General features: G+C 31.2%; 1 long non-coding RNA gene across 3 annotated transcripts; it reads left to right on the top strand.

The window, feature by feature from the left end:
• Positions 1 to 4,318: 4,318 nt before the first annotated feature.
• LOC105674409 (uncharacterized) lies at positions 4,319 to 10,436 on the top strand. Of its 3 annotated transcripts, XR_010887854.1 has the most exons (8): positions 4,319 to 4,463; positions 4,560 to 4,755; positions 4,839 to 5,137; positions 5,267 to 7,037; positions 7,132 to 7,332; positions 7,416 to 7,714; positions 7,844 to 9,800; positions 9,894 to 10,436. It is a non-coding gene; the product is annotated as an uncharacterized lncRNA (long non-coding RNA). The 3 variants fall into 3 exon arrangements; XR_010887855.1 differs by having other exon boundaries at positions 7,156 to 7,332; positions 7,844 to 10,436; XR_001101107.2 differs by having other exon boundaries at positions 7,844 to 10,436.
• Positions 10,437 to 16,786: the final 6,350 nt, after the last annotated feature.

Below are 16,786 nucleotides of genomic sequence, written 5' to 3'. Positions count from 1 at the left end.
CTTAGACGTAGGCTTAACTTCTAGTAAATATTCTACTTAATACATACACAAATAAATAATATCGTATACTTAAGGGATTTTCATATATCCGTAATCCTCTCATAAGTAAATCTTAGATAAAGTGGAATCCTTTTCATTAACAATTTGCTATAGGGAGAATTACTTGATGATCAGTCACAGTATAGAATGTCAGAGTACCAACTTTTACAAATACAAAAAAAGAGAGAGAAAGAAGAAGAAATATCTATACATACATCGAGGAGTAATGTGCCACTAATCCATTTGACGCTACACTGAAAGATCACCCTGGAGTCTGCTCGCTGCTCACGGAACTTAATGTACGACTGCCCTGATTGGGAAAATACGTTAATTGTGGTAGACTACCACAATTCCCGTCACCAGTGTTGTCATAATCCGGTGACTAAGGACAAACCTGAGTACGCACCTACCACATCACCCTACCTGATCCATGAGATCAACCCATGTGAAGGTTGCGGAAACTTTATTAATAACAATGAAGATAAGAAGACTGTACAGAGAAGTTCCTGTGTGAAGATGAAAGCCGAGCTGGGGCCAAGGGATGGAGAAGATAAGTGACTATCCAGAAAAGCAATAAAAGGGAACATGTGGTTGGACTGACCTACGGATCTTTGCACGTGACATTCTGGGACACGATTATCACGTAAATAAAACTCCATCTTTTCTTTTCTTTACTCATTTTACCATGTTCTATCGAACATTTGAAAGGATTCCACGGAAGAAGGCTTCATCAAATCCTTTATAGTAGATTTTTATTATTAGAAATAGAGTCAAAAGAAAAAATATATGCAGTATGTAAGCGACAGCAAAAAGAACGAAAGGAATAAGAAAGGGGTTTTGGAGGTCGCCTTTCCTTTCCTTCTCTTTAACAAACAAGCAGTGTAAGAACGATTCGGCATCTCAAATGGGAATGTTAACCGAGAAAAGAAAAGAATCTATCTTTAATTTAATTGCAAATGTTGCATACCCCCAACATTTGTCTAAGGTGGGGGGTGTTACGTCCTGATCAGACTTCACGATTCTTTTCTTTTTATTAAATACCAGACCTAGTAAACACGGGACCAACAAAAAACTTTTAAAGAATATTATAACGCCAGAGCTGTTTTTCTCACGAGACACCATGAGCTCGAACTTTCTCACAGAGAAAAATAGCAAGGGGGATAGATATTTGAAAATACCTTGGTCGGTCAGCGTGCCTATCGTCGTCAGAAAAATCATAAAAGTCAAAACTTGCGGTAACCGGAGTCTTTAGTCGACTCCAGATGTTTAAAGTAGGAAATAAAAACTGGCACTAGCTAGCCATATACTTGGATTCTGCCTACGGGAACCCTAATAGATAGGATTTTACCGAGTGACGATCGGGTAATGACCACAGTCGCACGCCTAGAAGGCATGACACCTGATACGGTGCACGTGTTCAGTAGGTCTGGGAAACCGAGATGCATTAATCGCACTCTCCACGCGACCCCAGGGCCACGCGACAGTCGTAAACTATCAAATTTATTAGATCAGTGACCCAAGGCCTCGCGAACTCATATACCGATTCTCAACCCTCCAATCCGAAAGCCGGGAATCGGGGCAAGCACCTCTATAGACCACCCTTCATTCCGTCGTACGGTCTAAAGACTACGCCCACCTAGATCTTAAGACACTGAGATGCACCCCACCTATACTAATTAACACCAACCGGGTTACGCCACCTCAAAAACCTACCCCCATCGCATATGGACCCGAAACGACGCTATTCCTTATTCGTTAGGGCCCCTTTCTTCCTACCCCCATTCCAAGTAACTTAATTACCTAAACCTAATCCTATTAGTTAAAAATGACGCCATCCTCCCCCACATTAAAAATCTTCTCACAAGGCTAATTCCTATTCGATCCCCGCTTCAAAAACCTAAGATTTTCCAAATGGATCCACCCCAAGGAAAGGGTATAAAAACCCGTGTTTTGGTGGCTCCAAGCGCAATTAAACCCAATTAGTCACTCAGTTATCAAGCAAGTTTTGCCAAGTCCTTAAGACAGTTTTCCGAGTAGTTCTGGCCGCGAAATAAAAAAGGTCGATACTTTGTCACGACCAAGTAGAGGGTTCATCACCCTGACGACACCATCCAGCAGCAGGGTGCCCACACGTTGACAAAAGGGTCCGACGCCTACACACCATCCCTCAACGGGGCGCCTGCTCAAAACCACCGTACACATTCAACTCAATCCGAAAGTATCCTGTAACGATAGAAGGCCCATCACCCTGACGACACCATCCCGCAGCAGGGTGCCCACGCGTTTACAAAAAAGGGGTCCGACGCTCATATAACGCCTTCCCTCAACGGGGCGCCTGCTCAGAACCACCGAACATATTCAATGAACATATTCAACGCGATCCGAAACTACTCTGCAACGAGTAAGTCAGTTCATTTCTCTTTATTTTATTATTTCTTCTGTCCTCCCTCCGGAAAAATAAAACACTCACACACACACACACATACACACACACACTTGTAAAGAATACATAAATAAAATTATTAATATATGCGATTAAGAATTAAGTTTTTGTATCCTAATTATAAATTCAATCAAATTAAAATGTTGTCTTTAATAAATTAAACTTTTGTTCTTTTTCATTTAACCACACCCTCCTCGTTCGTCACCCCCCTCACACCTTCCCTCTCAAATTGCGCACAAAGGTTCCGCCCCGGGTAATAGGGATTCAATTCCTTGACCCAAAAAGAGAACCACGAGCGGTTGACTTGTTGACGGAGTAAAGACGACTCTTCCAGTCGCTGACCCGTCGCAAGTCCTAAACGCGCCGCTCGGCTCGTGCGGTCAGACCCGTTTACGCCGATCGCCGAGCCCAACGAAAAAAAAAATTCTACATCTATCAGGACGTAACAATTACAAGAGTAATAATATTTTATATACAAGTATTTGTGTTTATCAGATAAATCGATTTAACGAACAATGTACTTTCTGTGTGTATAATTTGATAACTATTCATTAACTAACACTGCAAAATAATTGACTGCCATTTTATTTTATAATGTTCTTCTATTTATGTATCTTTTCATTATTTTACGAGTTTTATGTAATTTGAATTTGACATTATAATTTTTATGGAGATAATGCTCGAAATGTTATATAAAAATGAATATATATTATTATGTGAATATAAATTTTTAGTAAATACTGATTTTAAAATTATTGTGCGATTAATTGGCTGTAACAAATGCAATGTAAAACTGACAAATTATTATTAATCAAATGGCATTAAAATAAATGTTTTGTGACTTTTTATTCGATATATTAATTAACTGTTAAGTTTGGTTAATTTATTCCGTAATTCCTCTTTTTTATCGTTTTAATAATAACAAAACATCAAATGTATTTTATAGCAAAGTTTTCTATATTTAATAAGCAGAAAATGCTTTGCAAGAATTATAGCTCAATCTGTATCCTTAATTACAACCTTATAAATATAATAGCAAATTTATTTTACTTTTATTTTATTAATGTTTTATTTAATTAGCTCTTCTATTTTATTCATTATTATTTTGTTATAACATTCAATCACTTACTATTTCTCACTTATTAGTGAACCTCCCAAACCAGGAAATAATCTCAATAAAACTGTGTACTAATGTAAAAGGAGAAAATATATGAATATAAAAAGTTTGAATTACTACTAAAAACGATTTTAATATTACGATTTAACGTCATGATTTTCTACATGATTGCAAACAGAGAATGCATCAAAATGTATGTAATGTCTCGCGCCAATCTGTTTTATAGCTAATGTCGATAAGATCTTCCACGCTATGTATTTTGAGAGCTTATGCTAATACATGAAGATCTTTATAACATATATTAGCAATACAAATATGTCTATTGCAATTATCTAAAATGAACTCTTACTATATTAATACTTACAGCATTTTTCTGGTTTATAATATCTACAATCTTGATAATCTTCAATAATGCAAGGTTAATCTGTAGGTACTTGAAAATTACACATCCAAATATAAAAACAAATAGAAAAAGTTTATTGGCTGTATCTCAATATTATAAATGGTTATTTACACATACAGTGTAATCTTCGGGAACACATTTATACGAATGCAATTATATCAATGCGATTATAGCAATGCGATCACAACATTAATCAGACATTTATCTCAACATAAAATACTTGTAGAAGAAGATTGCACATCTCGTTTGAGCTTTATATTAAAGCATATTACGCGGCATGATTATTGCTTATATTGTAAAAAGTGTGGCCGGATCTTAAAGCTTATTTCTTCGGAGCATATAAACACGCACATACTCGAAATCTAGGCACACGCGCAGTAGAACAACACAACGCAAATACACAAAAAGAAACCAATGTGCTTAGGCCATCAACAAGTACACGACGATAAAGAAAAGCAACGGTAAGTTTTATTAATACTGTTATATTAGAAACTTTTATTAATTTTAATGCATTATCTCATGTTGCCTCGTGCGTTTTTTTTTTTTTTTTTACTTAGTTATTCGATATTGCTATTGCATAAGACGGCCGGAATGCCACGATACAATCAAAACGAATGGGAGTGGAAATATTTTGAACAATTGAAGTATTTTCGAGCACAATGTAAATTGTGCCCACGTTCTGATCCAACCGTTTTGATGTATCGAAATATGACCGGCGTGAGATATCACTTAAAGCAGCACGAAAATATAATTGTGAGTAAAAAATTTTATCCAAAATGGCAGCATTTCAATGAAGTTGACGATTCGCGAATATAATGTAATATTTGTCGTTACAGTTTTGCGATCTCAACTATTGCAATTGGGAGAGACATTTATATAAGAAACATAATATACATATAAATTTAGGAAAAAAATTACAAAGAATTTTTATATGGAATCATATTGAAGAATGTAGTAAAAATGTGGTGGAGTGTCTTGAGTGTGGTTATATGATTATACTTCATCCTGTGAAAGCTTTAAATAATCACATGTTTGATGAACATCGTGATATTTGGAACAAAGAACAAACTCCACAAAGAGAAACTGATATGCCTGAGCCATCAACAAGTGCGCAACATTAAAGAAAAGAAGAACGGTAAGCTTCAATATTATAGTAAAAATTTTTACTTTTCTTGAGTCATGTTTAATATACGTAGATTATGTGCATACTGCAAATAAAAAAATTAATATATCTTTCTAATAAGTAATGTTAAATTTCTCATAGATTTATCTCATCCAGATTTGACAATGGTGTTATATTCAAGTATCACGACTAGCAACAGTAACAATCTTGACTTTGACGATTAAAATGATTTGAAGTGTTTGAAAAAACTGCCATATCGATAACATGTGTAATTAGCATATTACTTATTATACACCACACAATTACAATTACAATTTTTTTATTACTTTTATATATTAATAAAATAATAACGATATATATATGTAAGTCTACATTATTTTTTTATATAATTATTAAACAAGTGTATTCAAATATTTGTGCTTATAACGTCAATCGATTTAACAAACAATGTACTTTTTGCAACCATGTATAATTTAATAACCTTTCATTAATCAACATTGTCAAATAATTGAGTGCTATTTTATTTTATAATATTTTTATATGTCTGTATTCTTTTTTTATTTTACGTGTTTTATGTAGTATGAATTTGACATTATAACTTTTGTGGAGATAATTCCCAAAATGTTAAATAAAAATGAATATACATTATATTAGATTTGTAGTAAATACTGATTTTAAAAGTATTGTGTGATTAATTGGCTGTAACAAATGCAGTGTAAAACTGACAAATTATTAATCAGATGGCATTTTATAATAAATGTTTTGTGACTTTTTTATTTGATATACTAATTTACTGTTAAGTTTGGTTAAATTATTCCGTATTTCCTCTATTTTATCGTTCTAATAATAACAAAACAGTAAATGTATTTGATAGTCCAATTTTCTATATTTGAGAAGCAGAAAATGTGGAATATAAGACTTATAGCACAATCTTTATCCTGAATGATGACATTATTTATGTGCTTGCAAATATATTTTACTTTTATTTTATTAATGTTTTATTTAATTAGTTCTTCTATTTTATTCCATTATTATTTTGTTATAACATTCAATTACTTACTATTTCTCACTTATTAGGAAATCTCCCAAACCAGGAAATAATCTCAATAAAACTGTGCACTAATGTAAAAGGAGAAAATATATGAATATAAAAAGTTTGAATTACTACTAAAAACAATTTTAATATTACGATTTAACGTCATAATTTTCTACATGATTGCGAACAGAGAATGCATCAAAATGTATATAATGTCTCGCGCCAATCTGTTTTATAACTCATGTCGATAAGATCTTCCACGCTATGTATTTTGAGAGCTTATCCTAATACATGAAGATCTTTATAACATATATTAGCAATACAAATATGTCTATTGCAATTATCTAAAATGAACTCTTACTATATTAATACTTACAGCATTTTTCTGGTTTATAATATTTACAATCTTGATCATTTTTAATAATGCAAGGTTAATCTGTATTTGAAAACTGCACATCCAAATATAAAAACAAATAGAAAAAGTATATTGGCTGTATCTCAATATTATGAATGGTTATTTACAGGTACAGTGTAATCTTTATGAACACATTTATACGAATGCAATTATTTCAATGCGATTATAGCAATGCGATCACAACATTAATCAGACATTTATCTCAACATAAAATACTCGTAGAAGAAGATTGCACATTTCGTTTGAGCTTCATATTAAAGCATATTACGCAGCATGCTGATTATTGCGTATTGTAAAGAGTGTGGTCCGATGTTAAAGCTTAGTCCTGCGAGCCATATAAACGCCCATACTCGAAAGATAGCTAAACACACGCGCAGTAGAACAGCACAACACAAATATACAAACAGAAACCAATGTGCCTAGGCCATCACGAAGTTATCAACGACATAGAAAAAGTAACGGTAAGTTTTATTAATATTATTATATTAGAATTTGTTATAAATTTTAATGCATTATCTCATGTTGCCTCGTTCGTTCTTTTTTCTTCGTTCTTAGTTATTCGATATTGCTGTTGCATAGGACGCCGGGATGTCTAGACGATACATTCGAAACAAATGGGTGTGGAAATATTTTGAAGAATTGAAGTATTTTCAAGCACAATGTAAATTGTGCCCACGTTCTGATCCAACCGTTTTGATGTATCGAGATATGACCAACGTGAGATATCACTTAGAGTTGCAGCACGAAAATATATTTGTGAGTAAAAAACTTCATTCAAAATGGCAGCATTTCAATGAAGTTGACGATTCGCGAATATAATGTAATATTTGTCGTTACAGTTTTGCGATCTCAACTATTGCAATTGGGAGGGACATTTATATAAGAAACATAATATACATATAAATTTAGGGAAAAAATTAGAAACGATTTTTATATGGAATTATATTGAAGAGTATGATAAAAATCTGGTGAGGTGTCTTGTGTGTGATGATATGATTATACTTCGTCCTGTGAAAGCTTTAAATAATCACATGTTTGATGAACATCGTGATATTTGGAACAAAGAACAAACTCCACAAAGAGAAACTGATATGCCTGAGCCATCAACAAGTGCACAACGTTAAAGAAAAGAAGAACGGTAAGCTTCAATATTATAGTAAAAATTTTTACTTTTCTTGAGTCATGCTTAATATACATCTATTGCGTGCATACCTCAAATAAAAAAAATAATATGCTTTTCTAATAAGTATTCAAAAATTTCTCGTAGATTTATCCCACCCAGATTTAACACAGGTTTTATATTCAAGTACCACGACCAGCATCAATCTTGACTATGACAACTTAAATGATTTGAGATATCTGGAGAAACTGCCATATCTATGACATGTGTAATTAGCATATTATTTATTATATATCATGCAATAACATTATGTATATATGATTTGAGGTATATATAATAAATGATTTGCAGTATCTGAAGAAACTGTCATATATGTGTAATTAGCATATTAATTACTATACAAACAGTTACACTATATATATATATATATATATGTATATATATATATATATACATAGTATAATAACGTATATATAAATTATATTATAGTAATAAAAAAGATACATATTATGTGTATTTGTTATTACTTTCATATATATAAAAAATAATAACGATGTACATATGAGTCACATTATTTTTTATATAATAATTACACAAGTGTATTCAAATATTTGTGTCTATAATGTAAATCGATTTAACGAACAATGTACTTTCTGCAAATATGCATATAATTTTATAACTATTCATTAACCAAGAGTGTCAAATAATCGAATCTTATTTAATTTTATAATGTTCTTATATTTATGTATCTTCATTATTTTACGTACTTTATGTAATTTAAATTTGAATTATAACTTTTGTGGAGATGCTCAAAATGTTATGTGAAAGTGAATGTATGTTATTTTAGATTTTTGGTTACTACTGATTTTAAAATTATTGTGTGATTAATTGGCTGTAACCAGTGCAAAACTGACAAATTAATATTAATAAGATAGCATTTTAAAATAAATATATTATGCCTTTTTTATTTGATATACTAATTTACTGTTAAGTTCAGTTAATTTATTCTCAATTAATTATTTCTGTTTAATCCTAATAATAATAAAACATCAAATGTATTTGATAGTCAAATTTTCTATATTTAATAAACAGCAAATATGCGATACAATAATTATAACACAATCTGTATCCTTACCTACAACCTCATTAATGTATTTGTTAATTTATTTTACTTTTATTTTATTAACGCTTCCAATTAATTCTTCTAGTTTATTCATTATTATTTTATTATATTATTCAATTATTTATTATTTCTCACTTATTAGAGAAGCAAAGGATTATTTATTAAGTAAAGAAAGGGATTATTTGTTTTTTCTCACTTATTAGGGAAAGGATTCCCAAACCAAAGAATGATCTCAATAAAACCTTGTACATATGTAGAAGAAGAAAGTATATGAATATAAAAAGTTTTAAATACTAAAAACGATTTCAATATTTAATAACATGATTTTGTACATGATTTCGAGCAGAGAATGCATCAAGATGTATATAATGTCTCGCGTCAATCTGTTCTATAGCTAATGTCGATAAGAGCTTCCACTCTATGTACATAAGAGAATTTCCTAATACACGAAAATCATTATGACTCACATTAGCAATACCAACATATTTATTACAATTATACAAACAGAACTTACTATATTAATACATGCAGCATTTTTATGTTTTATAATATCTACAATCATGATAATCTTTTAAAATGCAATGATAATCATTTGAAAAGTGTTCATCTAAATATGAAAACAAATAGAAAAGTTCATTGGCTATATTTCAATATTATGAATGGTTATTTACACGTGCAGTGCTATCTTCGTGAACAATTATACAAATGCAATTATGCGATCACAACATTAATCAGACATTTATCTCAACATAAAATACTTGTAGAAAGAGATAGCACATCTCGTTTGAGCTTTATATTAAAGTATATTGCGCAGCATGATGATTATTGCGCGCATTGTAAAGAGTGTGGTCGGATTTTAAAGCTTAGTTCTTCAGGTGATATAAACAAGTACATACTAGAGACACCACAGCGCAAATACACAAAGAGAAACCAATGTGCCTAGGCCATCAACAAGTACACGACGATAAAAAAAAAACAACGGTAAGTTTTATTAATACTGTTATATTAGAAACTTTTATTAATTTTAATGCATTATCTCATGTCGCCTCGTGCGTTCTTTTTCTTTTTACTTAGTTATTCGATATTGCTATTGCATAAGACGGCCGGAATGCCTACACGATGCAATCGAAAAGAATGGGAGTGAAAATATTTTGAAAAGTTCGAGAATTTTCAAGCACGATGTAAATTGTGTCCACGTTCTATTCCAACGATTATAATGTACCAAAATATGAAGAAAGTAAATAATCATTTCACGAGAAAGCACCCAAATGTAGACAAGAGTAAAAAGTTTCATCCAAAATGGCAGCATTTTAATAAAATTAACGATTTGCGTATGCAATGTAATATTTGTGGTCGGAATTATGCGATCAAATGTGCAAGAGCAAAATGGACGCAACATTTATGTAGGAAACATAAGATACCTATAAATTTAGAAAAAGATTTACTGACGAGTTATATATGGGACCATATTCAAGAGCTTAATATAGATAAACATCAGGTGAAGTGTCTTAAGTGTAATAAAATGATTAATATTAGTCCTGTAAGTACTTTACAGAATCACCTAAATAGTAATCATTCTGATATTAAAAAAAAAAAAACCATCTGCACAAGGAGAAACTTATATATGCCTGGGCCATCAACGAGTGAAAAAAATAAAAAAAAAAAAAAACGGTAAATTTTCATATTATATTAGAAATTTTTACTTTTTTGAGTCATGCTTTAGGGGGTTATCGCAATTTTTCAACAATTTAAGAATATTTTGAAAAAATTACCATGTATAAATAACATTATTATGTACAACATGTCAAAATTTCAGAGGACTCAGTTTCACCGAAATCGAGATATAAATTCTCAAAGTTGTGAGTTTTAATATTGAATCTTATGGAGGGATCGTTGTGAAAGGCATATTTTAAACAATAGCGTCGAAAAAAAATTTAGGAAAATTTTTAAAAACTAATATGTTATTAAGGATTGTAGTCACTATACTATAGTTGAATTTCAGGAAGCTTAGCTTCACGGTTTCCAAAATATTGCGTTTAAAAGTTCAAAACACAGAAAATTAGACGTTACATGCTATCAAGACATGGCAACGTTGCGACTGCTGGCCGACGACACGTGAGATTTCCGCGGCAAAAAACATGTAGGAATTTTAAATAATCACGCATGAAGACATTTATTTATTTAATATAGGCATAAGTATAGAGTAGATCAGAAAAAAAAAAATAAAAAATTATATTATAAAATAATATAAAAATCTTAAAAATGATTAAAATATATTAAAATACATACATATACAGATATATATATATACATATTTTTTTTTTAAATATTTTAATTATTTTTTTAAGATCTTTATACTATTTTATATTTTTTTTATTTATATATATATAATATATACGTATATAAACAATTTAATTAAAAATAAATCATCTTAATACATAAATCTTTCTTTGAAAAACTAAAAGTGAACAACTAAAAGTGCGTTGTTGCCGGATCACTATTTTCTTACGCAATTGATAGTGTGTGTATACACAGACGAAACACTAGCGCTCTTGCACAGACAGTCAGTTACAAAAACTAAGCTTTGGAAGAAGAGTGAGAAGTACGCAATGGGAACCAGGCGCGCGCAGCTCGCGGCACTGTATTTTTGAGGCGCATTGTACCACGATAACCCCCTTAATATACATTTATATGTATTATGTGCATACCGCAAGTAAAAAAAATAATATGCCTTTCTAATAAGTATTTTAATATTTCTCATAAATTTATCCTGTCCGAACAGAGGTTCTATATTCAAGTACCACGACCAGCAGTAGTAACAATCTTGACTTTGGCGATTTAAATGATTTGCAGTACCTGAAGAGACTGCCATATGTATGACATGTGTAATTAGCATATTACTTATTATATGCATACAATTAAATTACAATTTCTTGATTACTTTTATATATATATAATAACGATGTATATATAAATCTATGTATATATAAGTCCACATTATTTTCTATATAATTATTACATAAGTAATAAGAATGTTTTATATACAAATATTTGTGTTTATGTATAACGTAAATCGATTTAAGGAACAACGTACTTTCTGCGTATATAATTGGATAACTGTTCATTAACTAACGCTGCCAAATAATTGACTCCTTTTATTTTATAATGTTTTTATATTTATGTATTTTTTCATTTTTTTACGTGTTTTACGTAATTTGAATTTGCCATTATAACTTTTGTGGAGATAATGTCCAAAATGTTATATGAAAATAAATATATGTTATTTTAGATTTTTGGTTAGTGCTAATTTTAAAATTATTGTGTTATTAATTGGCTGTAACAAATATAGTACAAAACTGACGCATTATCATTAATAGGATGCCATTTTAAAATATTGCGATTTATTCGATCCAAAATACTAATTTGCTGTTAAATTTGGTTAATTTATTCCACATTTTTTCTTTTTTATCATTCTAATAATATTATAAAATATTAAATGTACTTGATAATTCTTTTATTTGATAAGCAGAAAATATACAATACAAAAATTATGGCAATATATATTCATATTTATTATCTTATTTATGTACTCACATCCATGTTTTCTTTTATTTTATTAATGCTTTATTTAATTTATTTAATTAATTTTTTAATTTTATTATTTATTATTTTAATATACAATAACTTATTATGTCTCATCTGTTTTGGTGTCATTTATATATAAATACCATATTTAATTCTACCTTTTTTCAAACTTGATGTTTTTTGCCATCATTAAGATTTTTCATTGTGCGCACGTTTCTGTTTCGCTTACCAACAAAGGAATATCGTGAAAATTTTGATCTCAAACTTCGCACATATAGATGTTAAATATATAAAATTTAAAAATTTTTACTTGGTGCAGAAAACGATTTTAAGGTCTAAAATCACCTTTCAAACATTCAAGGATTTTTGATTTTTTCCCCAATAAATTTCACAAACTATTTAAATCATTAAAAAATATGTTATATAAAAGTTTTATGGTTAAAACACCTTTATTTAATGCGATCAATTACATTTTTTTTAAATAATTATCTTTTTTTTAATGTTGTCTACATAAATTATATGAAAGAAAATCTTTTGCGTTATAATACAACAGGAAAGTATTTTTAGTTTAAATATACTAATAGTTATTTATATAAAATAATTAAACAATATGCAATAATTAAAGAAAACATTTTATGGATGGCGGACAGAATATACATTAAGATAACACATAACATCTCGCGCCAATCTGTGTTGCAGCTAACGCTGTGATGTCGATAATACCTTCCACGCTCCGTATGTAGTAAGAGTTTAATTTATATAATTGTGATAAACATATTTGTGTTTTTAATATGTACAATTATGGTCTTTATGTATAGGGAATGCTCGCAAAATACGTATCATAGGAGCTTTTATCGAATAAAATTACAACACGACATTAACTTAAAACAGATTGACGCGAAACATTACCGTGCCTCTTGTTGCCTCTTCTTACTCTGTTTGCTACCCACAGAAAGATTTCTTTTTAATTATTATAATTGTATATAATTAATTATATTTAATTCTATATTAATAAAATTGTATATAATTGTATAAATAACTATTAGTATATTTAATTTAAAAATACTTTTCTATTATGTTATAACGCAAAAGATATTCTTCCATATAATGGATGCAAAAAACAAAATTTAAAAAAATATTGTTTTTTAAAAATGTTATTTGTCTCAATGAATAGAGTATTTTAACTATAAAACTTTTACCCCTTCAAATTGTTTTCAGCACCAACTGAAAATTTTTATATTTATGTACTTACCCCATCTACATGTGTGCAATGTTTCATTGAGATCAGAATTTTCAGTTTGCAAGGTTCCCTTCCTTATAAGTTATATATAATAATACAAGTTTTTGTATATACATGTTTTCATTGAAAAAATATCAATTCATTTTTAATCAAATTATTGCAGTTTTTTTAAACAGGAGTGAAAATGAGTTTCTATTTCATTCTGAATAAAATAACATCGACTTTATTTTTGCCGAACCATATTTTACGCCACATGTTACACATGCGGATAGTATGATATTGATGAAATTAAAAAAAATCAGTTCAGAAGCAATCGGTAATGGTTAAATATGATATATATAAATTTGGGCAAAAATTTGCATGTACTTTCAGTATCTTTATGACTGCATCCTCCTTTTGTATAAGATAGTATTATGTTCGCGTTTTTGTTGTAACGTATTGCTACAATAGAAATACTTGTGAATAATGGCGAACGATGTATGAGCAAACAACATGCACGGCGCACTTGATTCCTAATTGCGCTGACCGCGTGACATGCTTTTGCATGCTATATGCTTTGTATGCCTAGCGCACCAACGTATCTTCTCCAATTACGCAAATGTTACGATTCCGACAGAAAAATAACATGTTGGCAATTAACATACAAATGATCGGCAAATTCACTCACAGGAATAACGAATGACTCCCGAGCTTTCAAAGCTCGTTACCCTTAAATTTGTAAACAACGACTCATTATCACGTACCATTTGTGCCATCAATAACATTTAATTAAATTTGACCAATAAACAACGCAACACATCGATAGTAACATTAATTACCGAAAACTCGAGAAACAATTTGCGCGGCATTAAACATTCATTTTTTGATAATGTCGCTTTGTCGCTTGATTGGCCTCTACTTCGCGCGATTGATTAGAATTTTAAATATAAATAACGCAATTTTGATTTGCGAAAAACAACAAAATTACGCGGACGTGTATCGCACGGCTTCATTCACCGCGCGTACAAGCCAGTTTCACCGGCATTACAAGCGGAACAGTCGGCATTTCGCGTAAACGTTGTGTTTATTCATCCAGGTTGAATTCAATGAGTGTGCGGGACGATTCGAAGTCAGCAGCGGGAATGTTTTTGGAGAAGGATCACTGTAGCGTGTAGCATGGTGTCCGTGCGTACGTTGTATTTTACACTCGGACCCGCGTAATTATTACAGAAATGTCAAGCGCGCGAAGCTTGTAGAAAAACACTGAATGACAAAACAAATAGTGTGTCGTTATTCGGCAACGTGCGCAAAACGTGAAATGTCTTGTGCCATTTCACAAAATTTTAGCAAATCTCACGTATTCGATGCTGTCACGCAATATTACACAATTTCGATTATATAATTTTTTTTAAATATTTTCCATCAATCTGTCCCGTTTTAAACCATCGAATTTAGTATCGTTTAGATTTTCCAAAAGCTGCGCAAGATATTATATTATCACTTACCAAACCTCTATTTACTCAGAGTATTTTTACATTTGTAAATCTGTTTTATAGCTCATTTGTACTATTCTTTATTTATTTTATTTCCCTTTTTTAACGCGTACAAAACGTTGGTAACGCTTTAAATGTAATTTCGCAGCGTCTATCACGCGCGTATGTGTAATTATTTGGACCGTTCATTAGCATACGGTGTGCGACCTTAAAATTGCAGCAACCTGCTGCATTTGTTAGGATTAGTTTCCGGCTTGGTGGGGCAATTAACTTAAACTATCGCACGAAATGCCATCGCAGGCAGCCGCTGCGTTGACCACAACCCCATACCGCTGCTCGCTATTATGGGCAAGATAGAGCATGCAAATTTCTTGATCGTTTGAAGTTTGCGGGATGTTACGGAGGATCTAACGCACTCCCAGCCCCCCCTCCCTTCCCTCTCCCATCACCTCTTCCGTTATAGCCGCAAAGCGTCATTTAAGATAAAAATAATAACATTGTTATTGCATTGCAATAATAACGGCTTTCTGCAAATATGCAAACATATTTTATGCAGCACAATGCAGTATTCGATTCTGTATTATTTACGTGCCACATTATATCGCATGGTAATTATTTTATTAATACTGCATAATGCGGTATGTATCGCGTTACGAAAATTAAAAGATTACCGACGCAATTATTAATTTACATGCTACAATTATTCAGGATTGCTTTAATCAATATGTTGTCTCTGTAAAATGAATATAAATAATACCCAGACGACCCTTGATATTACAATTGATTAATGGTTTAATAAAATATAAGATGCAAAATGATAATGAAATAATAATATCAATGAAACGTGCATGATAAATTGCACAAATACATAATAAAATTTGATTTAAAATTCTTTTTACAACGTATAAACGTAAAATATCACGTTTATTTATTATCCATGTATAATAATTGAACTCGTTGCGCTGATTATGTTATGTAGACTTCGTTACAGCGCCCGGTGATTAAAACTAATTCATTTCAGACTCCTAAGTGTCGTCTTTGTTATGAGTAATGAGACGCCGCTGCATGCTCAATTAAACGGGCTATCGTCCAGCGTACTCCGCAGGAGATACGGGGGCGACCATATACGTCACAATGACCGAGGACGCTGTAGACAAGATGAAGGATGCATTTTCCTTAATCGTTCATCATCAAAGTTTGTTAAGATCAACCGACATGATAGGCACTTTGACACACTTCGAGTATCGCTGAAGCACGTTCACCAGCGCTTGATGATGAACCGCTTTTATAACTTCACTGCTAATTAGTTGTAACACGCGGCGACTACAAGGACTATTGAAGGGATCACAATTTTAACATATGTCACCCATCGGAGACAAGTTGGCCGACTTCAGTCGAATGCGGCCGCATGATTGAGCTAGTCTGACAAAGTAATTTCCAAAGTAGAACGTAAGCCAATTTCCAAAGTGGGACTGCAGAGTCGGACTTTCCGGGCGGAGAGAAAAAACCTGTTTCTACTTAAAATGTTTAAGATGTTGTCGTAAAGAATTATAGTTCTCGAAAGACTTTGTTACGCGCAAAAAAGTAGGTATGTTCTTACATATCTGCTAGCTCCAGCAGTTAAATATTATTTTAATTACTACCTTTTTAGTTTCCTACATATTTTCTCG

The sequence above is a fragment of the Linepithema humile genome, chromosome 1 (genome assembly GCF_040581485.1).
Source record: "Linepithema humile isolate Giens D197 chromosome 1, Lhum_UNIL_v1.0, whole genome shotgun sequence".
NCBI classification, from domain to species: Eukaryota; Metazoa; Arthropoda; class Insecta; order Hymenoptera; family Formicidae; genus Linepithema; species Linepithema humile.
The sequence above is the reverse complement of the archived record's forward strand: the minus strand, read 5'-3'. Positions and strand labels throughout refer to the sequence as shown.